This window comes from Habropoda laboriosa, unplaced genomic scaffold (genome assembly GCF_001263275.1).
Source record: "Habropoda laboriosa isolate 0110345459 unplaced genomic scaffold, ASM126327v1 scaffold9, whole genome shotgun sequence".
Classification (NCBI taxonomy): domain Eukaryota; kingdom Metazoa; phylum Arthropoda; class Insecta; order Hymenoptera; family Apidae; genus Habropoda; species Habropoda laboriosa.
In genome coordinates this window covers 3,779,963-3,787,830 of record NW_017100191.1, presented here as the reverse complement: position 1 = coordinate 3,787,830, position 7,868 = coordinate 3,779,963, and the positions used below count along the sequence as shown (strand labels likewise).

General features: G+C 36.9%; 1 protein-coding gene across 1 annotated transcript in view; it reads left to right on the top strand.

The window, feature by feature from the left end:
* The window catches only part of LOC108580382 (paired mesoderm homeobox protein 2A-like), an 18,289-nt gene that overhangs the window by 3,612 nt on the left and 6,809 nt on the right, over window positions 1–7,868 (top strand). The window lies entirely within an intron of this gene.

The window sequence follows — 7,868 nt, the reverse complement described above, 5'->3', positions numbered from 1 at the left end:
ACAGGCAACAGAAGGCTGTTCCTTCATCCGGGTCCTCCCTCAGGCATCAGATAAAATGGAGGGCCGGAAACTGAGGGACAAGGGCGATGGCGGAACGCGGGCGCCATGTAATTGCATTACATGCCCCATTTTCGTTTTCACGGTTACCTGCAAGTCGCTGCTTGATGGATTACACCGTCTAATGCGTGTGACAGATTAACTTGAATTTCTTGCACGGTGCAGCCTCGCAGCGTCTTGCCATGGGATCGAACCAGGCGAAATTTATGATCCAATCAACGTGTTTTGCATTTTCGGTGGTTCACGAGCTTTCAACCAATCCTCTTTTGGCCTCTGGCACCATCGACGTCCATTCTTCATACTCTCCTTGTTTTGCCCCTTTAATCACTGATTTACATGGTGTTTCACTTCTTCCTTAGATTTCTGTTTATTTGAACAATTTTCACCTTTCTTCGTTTATTATAGATTATCTTCAACTTTCTGTGAAGATTCACAGGCGTCTGAACTTTCTTCAAAGACCGTCGCTTCACTTCTTTCAGTCTTGGATTTTACAATTTTATTTTTCATTTTATCAGACCTTTTTTTAAATTGTTTCGATTGGATTATAGGTGAAATGGTGAATTTTAGAGGATTTCTACTCGTTTTCTTCTGTTATAGATTCCATAATTTCTTCCTTGATTATTGTATTAATTTCTACTATAGATTTATCAATTCAATCCCAAATTATTACATTAACTTCTATTTTAAATTCCTCCTTAATTATTCTAGCGATCTCTATTATTAGCAGTTTGAATTTTTCTCGGTATTATTTAGTACTCCTTAGAGATCATTCCACTTCCCCCTTGACTCTCTTCAATTTTTACGTCTGCTGCTTAATATTTTTTAACATTAACTTAATATTCAGAGACGTTCTATTTTCAACGTTCACGTGAAAATCTAGTATTAATTATTTTAATATTCTCTAACACTTTGACATATTCCGTCCAAATTTTTATTTCCCTTCTTTCGTAACTTTCTGGTTTTCACACATGAATTTCTGCCCGATCTCTTTCATAACTATTCCATTAACTTCTATCACCGCTTCTTTTCATCTTCCTTAAGCATTCTTAAACACTCCCAATCTTCTGAATACCTTCAACATGACTTTTCTTATTCATCTATCTTCCTGCCACCCAAACAACCATCCTTCTTACATCGCACACACACGCACGCACGCACACTTTACTCGTCCACTATGATACCAATCAGAACCTTTCTCGAAATTTTTAATCTCGTCAAACTACCATAAAGAAAATAAAACCACCGAAGCTACTATCCACCTCAAGATAAATGGATTCAAGGTGAATGACTTCCGTCTACCATCAAGCTTCCTATTTCTCGGTTGAACTTCATGCATCATGAATAGAGCGATCCCTTTGACGATGTACATTTCAAGCAGATGTCTGGTCTCGATCCAAAAATAGCCGTGTTCGATAGACAAGGGATATGTCAGGAACCAACGTCCTTCTTAATCCTGATCCTCGTGTAATAATAATCATGATTGCCAATCACAGACTTGGGCTACGTTAATGCTCAGAGAATATGGTAGTCATCTTCTGCTATAGTACACCGAACTCTCGGATCTGATTAAATTTATTACACCGTCCGGGTGATGGGATTACTCTCATAGTGTGATCATGTCGACAGTCTGAATAGAATTCTCTGTGCTAGCTGATTATAAGTCGAACCTTGGATTAATCGTGATGTAGCAAAATAAAAGCTAGCCTGCTTGTTGTAACAATAGAAAAGTTTCATTTACGTGTTGACATTTTTTTCTTGTTTTATTTCAGACATTTTCGTTTATTTCAAATGAAAATATATTTGAATTAACCTGTTAACTGGGTTCACCTCTCCAGCAGAAAATTATATCCAATTGAGAGCGATTTTCACTTCTTCCTTATGGACGATTTCCGGTGTAAAAAAGGAACATGTCGAATATTTTTCTGAGAACTGCTTTATTCTAAAACTTCATCAAACTCGATGATTATCACTTCGAACTGTTCCCTTGTGAGAAATGAAGGTATTATTCTTTTTTTGAAAAATTCTGTTCTTGTAGTTTAGAACACTTGCCGAATGTGAAGAAAATTTAAACAGTCGTTCTGAAATTAATAAGATTCAAAAAAAAAAGGAGAAAAAAGAAGGTGTTGTGGCTTCCAATGCGTTGGAATCACGATATTCAAGTGAATCTACATGCGGATAGAAAGATTAGTAGACGTAATATTTTGAGAACGAAAATTGCATTCCACCGACGACGTGGACAAGTTTAATGCCGTACAATCTGTATTTTACTAATTGCGAAACAGGCTGTTCACTTTTGACACTTATTGCCGGCTAGTAAATCCAGTTAGCCGGGAACTTTATTGCCGGTAACACTAATCATCGATGTCCCAGTAACATATTCTGAAAAGCGCCCGGAAATTGCATTACCAGAGGAAAATGTAATCTCGCCTAATTGCATTTGCAACACGATTCTCTTCGAATTAGTTGTTTGTGAAAGATTGATGTTAGAATATCGATTACACTGCTATAAAGTGTACCTTAAAATAGCCTAAGCTGTTGTCAAAAGTACTATAATCAATTTATTATATTCTTTTTTTTTTTTCATAAAGAGTGTACATGTTTTTGATGATTTTTCTTTTGGTGAAAAAGGTTCGAAAGTAATATTTTCATTTTATTATTTTAGAACTAAAATTAGGCGTGTAAGAAACGTGCAATAATTTTAATCAAAATTTTAGCGTATTTTAAAAAGTTAGAAATTTAAATTATCTACTTTACTACCTTGTAAAGAAAAGAAAAGGAAAGTTAAGAGTGCAAAAAGATGAGTAATGCTTAATTCAATATTTTAAGATGCAATCAATGTGAATTTACAAAAATGATTAATTACAATTCTTCAATTTTCATTTCACCACGATAGAAAGGATAAGAGTAATTATTCGTTCCACTTACAACAAGTGTGTAATACTTCAATTAATTTTTTCAGATACTCTTAGTAAACACTAGACTTCATCTCTAATTGCACAATTTTGCAATTTCCATTTTATCAATGAATTAAAAGTATGGCCACAGTAAGATCAGATTAGGAGTGCAAAGAACTATAAGTTTCCATTACACGTAACCAGATATTCCACTTAGCTCATCTGGAAACCATAAGCGCGAAGATACATGCACACATGATAATTAAGCAGGAAGTTGCTATCAATTTTCTAGTAGTTTGCGGCGTCACGGGCCGACCGCCATTTCCAAGGAGGTTTTCCCTAACGTAGGGTAGCCCGTTGTCAGTTCGAATCTTCCCTAAATCCTGCCCTTAAGTCCATCCCTCAGGTGTCTCCAACTTTCTTCATCTAACTATTCGATTCTACTTGTTTCTTCCCATTGCAAAAACTTTCATCAACGCAAATGTGAAGGTAAGGTAACATTAAAGTCATTTCTGAAGTTTCTATCACTGAAATGAAAAAAGCAATTTCAACCATTTCAGTATAAAACCACAAATAATAGACTCCATAAAACCTCTGCAGAAGAAAAGGAGAAACAGAAAATGTAACAAGAAAGGGAACTCGAATTTTCTTAACAAGAAAAAGAAGAAACAACCATTTCCTCAGAAAATGAAATAAAGAATTTTAGAGTGCACGTTAAAAACCCACTCACTTTAATGTACAATAAATATACCAATAATGGATTCCATTAAGATTCTCCAAACAGAAGAAGAAAAGGAAACTGGAGCAGAAAGGGGAAGAAAAGTAAATTGAACTTTTTATATTCACCAAGGAAAGGAAGACGACTGAAAACCACAATGACAGGCTCCGCAAAACCTCTGATCAAAAGGAGAAATAGAAAATGTAACGAGAAAAGGATCTGCGATTTTCTTCACAAGAGAAAGAAGGAACAACCAATTCTGTTGAAAATGAAATGCAGAATTCTAGAGTGTACATTAAAAATCCAATCACTTTGGCATTGAGCCTCCCTTCGACCAAGGACAAGCCACCGGCATCAGCCTTCATAAATCAACATCTTGGCTGGAGGAAACTGATCCGCCCGAATCGGCAACATTATGTATGCTCGCAGGTTGCCTGGAACGTTAATGGAGTTGTAATTCATACGGAATGACATGTGACTCAGAGAACAGTGAAACGTGTCGCCACGCGACACACACGCTTCACCCCAGCCTATGGTGTCATCAATGGGATCTACCAGCCAGAGAATAGAAACCAGGCTGAGGGTGAACAGGCTGGTGTTGCTCTGCTGGACCAACAATCGTCGCTCTTACGAGCTGGTAAGGGTCTGGATCCAATTGAAAGAAGTGGAACTGGATCTGGCTACGTGCGATTAATTCTATGGTTGGAAACAGTTTCGAGAGACCTGGGGTCGTTTTGTTCGAGGGAATGCGGGTAATCTTGGAATTAGTGCAATTATGCGAGGCAGTTATTAGTCTTATGGGCATGGAGATTGTTTTTCTTTGGTGGAACGGTTAGGTGGCGACTGTAGAAGGATAATGAAGATTGTGGTATCTTGGGAAAAGGGACATTTTATAAATGACCAAAGGTGATACGCTTTTTCTTTTATTGTTGTACATTGTTAGTATCTGAATAGTAGTGATTGTAGAATAATGAAGATTGTGGTGTCTTGGGAAAAGGGACATTTTATAAATGACCAAAGGTAATACTCTTCTTCTTCTACTACTTTGTATTGTCAGTATCTTGGTTTTAGTATGATGGGTTACCATAGAAGAATAGTGAAAAGTTTCCATTACATTGTATTAATAATGATTTTAAGGGGGCACACAACTTGCTAAAGTTTGGGAACTTTTTTCATAGGTAATTACTGAATGAAAAGGTTCAATTTTTCCAGAGGATATAAAAGTAACATTGAACTTTGTTTTCCAATTTTTGAAAAGTAAATATGTGACAATAATTTTTGTGCATTTGATAAATATTCAACGAGTATTCTGCAAATTGTCTACAAATATTTCACTGATATTCTACGAATATTTTACAAACATTCTATCATTGTCCCAAGCATTGAAATCTCCACTCTCTAATTCCTCCATGGAATCGTCGACTTTTCTTAAAAATTCCGAAAATTATTAAGTTCGACCGAAATTTCCCTCTCATCAAACGGAAAATTGTTCGAAGCTGTCGAAAAAAGCTCTCACAGAGGTATGACAAAGGGACACAAAGTGGATGGGTCCAGGGTCGAGCAATTTCGAGGCAGACAGCCTTGGGAGAGTGCCGGAAAATCAACATGAATTTCTTTCTCCCGTTGGGACACGGTGTGCTCGACCGTCACAGGGGCGCGGGAGGTCAATTCGAGAGAGGGTGATCGGGGAAGCAGAGACGCCTCTGATGAAGGGTCCTCGCCAGTGAGAAAAGACACCGTACCCTTCCAAGGGGAGGAAAAAAGGAGACCAAGAAAAACAGAACTTGGAGAAGAAATACAAAGTCATGGAAGAAAAACAAAGGTGCTTCTTCTTGGAAGTAGAGAGAAGAAAAGTACTGCAAGGAATAAGTAAAGCTGAGAATCTACAGGAGAAGAAGAAGTTGGAGGAATGAATGATAAATAAACTGAAAGACACAGGAGAAAGATGAGAAGCAAGAAAATAGTTTCTTTTTTTGTAGTAGTCGGAGCTTTACTTCTGATTATTTTTAAACTGGCCAATTGTGTAATTTGACGGATTGTAATGGTAGACTGATTTATTAGTCGGTTATTCTTTCAGGTGAATTGGATTAAAGATAAATTTAATTTTTCACTGGTTTTATACAATATGTGATTTATTCCAATGATACTGTTTGACATAAATTGAATTAGGTTGGGCTATTCGTATATTCCAGTGATAGTGTGATTTATTATTCTGTTAATTTGAGGAACAAATTAAGTTAGATTCAGTTACATTATGTATTCTTACAACAGAATGAGATATTTATTGTTTAACTGTTCTTTGATACAATTTGAGGGAAGTAGAAGAGACGTAGACGTCAGACGTTTATTTCTGATTATTTCTATAGTTTAGTCTAACTTGGTACGTTCCAATAATTTTGCAACCTATTACTAGACCATTGTTTTATCTTAAATGAAGGGATATTGAAGAATCATAAATTGTGATACTTATAAGATGATACTTTTCATAGTAGCTAATTCTTAAACTCAGGCTATTTTCCATTTGCCACATTACAATAATAAAAATTCTTCGATTTGCCACACTCCAATAATAAAAATTTTTCAATTTTCCACATTTCAATAATGGAAATTCATTAATTTTCCACACTCTATTAATGAAAATTATTTAATTATCCGCCTTCCAGTAATAAAAATTCTTCACTTTGCCATACCTCGATAATAAAAATTCCACAAATTGTCACATTTCAGTAATAAAAATTTTTCAATTTTCCACATTTCGTTAACTCTCACTTCATTTTGCCATACCTCAATAATAAAAATTCTTCGATTTATCACATTCCAATAATAAAAATTTTTCACATTTCAATAATGTAAATTCGTTAATTTTCCACGCTCTATTAATGAAAACTCTTCACTTTGCCATACCGCAATAACGAAAATTCCTCGATTTGCCACATTCCAATACCAAACATTCATTTCATGTCAATCCGAACATTATCAAGGAAACACATGTTATACCGCACTCGTGACAACTCAAGATATCCATCCCCGTCAAAACAACAGGAACCAAAAAGAACTTACCGAAAAAGAAAGAAAGAATGGAAAGCGTTAGAAGTTAGCAGAAAAATATTCCCGTCCTGGTGGAATGAATGATAAATGAACGGGAAGACGTAGGAAAGATCAAAAAGCAACGAAGGAATAGGCAATAACGCTTCCGACGAAGGATCCTCGGGTTGTAGGGTGGCGAAGGGGGGATGTTGGGGGTGTAGCTGGCGCGGAGGGATGAAATGGGGAAAACATTCGAGCTTGCCCGGCTATGGTAGGCCGAGGGTGGCTGATACACAAGGGGCCCATGGCTGGAGTGTGCCCTGGTAATTGCGAGCTCTATGTAGATCCACTTACGGTGATTAAAAACTGTCCTGCTGGGTATCATCTACGGAGAACGACGTCGGGTAGTTGGTGCAAACACACTGCTGCTTCCCCCAGCAGTAGCTCGAGGCTCCTTCGATGCTGGTCTGCGCGTTATCGCAGCGACGTTTGAGATTAACCTAGATAATTGGAGTTAAAAATGGTCTGACCTGGGAATTGTGGAGTAAATGGGGGCTTAGACTTGGAAAAGTCTCGAAGAAAAATGTGTGAAGATTGTTGTTTATTAAATTTTTTCTTTCTTACGGAATCGGTTTCAAAGATGGCTCAAGATGAGAACTGAAGAGTAAACGGGTGCTTGGATTTGGAAGAGTCTTGATGAAAAATCTGTGAAACTTGTTACGTATGGAAATAGTATATCTCCTCTCGGAAAAAAATATCCAAATATTGAGATATTATCCGAGTCTAATCTGAAATTTCGAATTTTTGAAATCTTACAAGCATGAAGGTCTCTAGGAATACTGTTCATTCTTAGGAATATAATTTTATTAAAAAGTATCGAAATACTGGATGGATCAAATTTTGAGAAACCTGATCTAACGTCATTTTAGAAAAGTAGAGTACATTGTCGATTCTTGGGGGTTACAGTTTTATTTAATGGGAAGTTAGAATGGAAAGCAGTGGCAGTGAAGTGTTACGGTTGTGGTCAGACAGGAAAGTGGATACGCAGTTAATGTGATCTGTCCATGGCGATTTATTCATCAGGCCGGGTGGCATCGGTCCGTCCAATGCATCTCTTAATCAAGATTTTGACTGCAAGGCCATGCATTTCCGCCCCGAAACTTATTTGGCTA